This window comes from Leuresthes tenuis, unplaced genomic scaffold (assembly GCF_036924035.1).
Source record: "Leuresthes tenuis unplaced genomic scaffold, fLeuTen1.0.hap1 SCAF_9, whole genome shotgun sequence".
Classification (NCBI taxonomy): Eukaryota; Metazoa; Chordata; class Actinopteri; order Atheriniformes; family Atherinopsidae; genus Leuresthes; species Leuresthes tenuis.
In genome coordinates this window covers 28357343-28358071 of record NW_027325363.1, presented here as the reverse complement: position 1 = coordinate 28358071, position 729 = coordinate 28357343, and the positions used below count along the sequence as shown (strand labels likewise).

Genomic DNA, 729 nt, shown 5'->3' with positions numbered 1-729 from the left:
CAACAAGGTTTAAACCATTTTGATATATATTGTAACCTATTGGCTAAGGAATAGTGCTGAAAATGAGGTAAATCTAATCCACCACTGTCCTTGGTCTTCTGTAGGGTTTTTAAACTAATACGTGGTGGTTTGTTTTTCCACAGAAATTTGGAGATGCATGAATCTAGTGACTTAAACCATGTAGCAGATGGTTTTATGGGGATCATTGAGAACAAATAGTTAACTTTTGGTAGTATCATCATTTTAATGGTTGTAACTCTCCCCATAAGTGATATAGGTAAGGACTTCCAACGAGAGAGATCGTCCTCTACTCTCTTTACTAATTGCACATAATCCATCTGTACTTATCAGTTTAATATGTGATATGTCTATGCAAGGACTACATATTAAATGGATTTTTATCAATAGGAGTTGAAAAAGGAGCTTGCTCCGTTCACTCCAAGCATCGACCCGGTACTGCAGTGCCGCTGGGAACGGTGCGCTCTCCTCTGCTCTTGTGAAAAAGCAAACAGCGGTGCAGGATGGAAGTTTCAGGGAGCCCAAGATGAAACTTTCTTTTAGTCTGCTGAGAAAAGAGAGTGAATGCGAAGTAGACTTTAACACGGCTCTGGGAGCGAGCCGAGTGCGGGCTAACCAGGAGAAATGCTTGAAAGAAACGCGACACCGAATGAGCGGTCAGAACAAAGCCTCAATACGGTGTTCCTGTGGTGTTTTTATAAAATGCGGTGA

The 729-nt window shown here is 41.4% G+C and overlaps 1 pseudogene; it reads left to right on the top strand.

Annotated features, from left to right (window-relative positions):
* Positions 1–310: 310 nt before the first annotated feature.
* LOC140314829 (U2 spliceosomal RNA) lies at positions 311–487 on the top strand (annotated as a pseudogene).
* Positions 488–729: the final 242 nt, after the last annotated feature.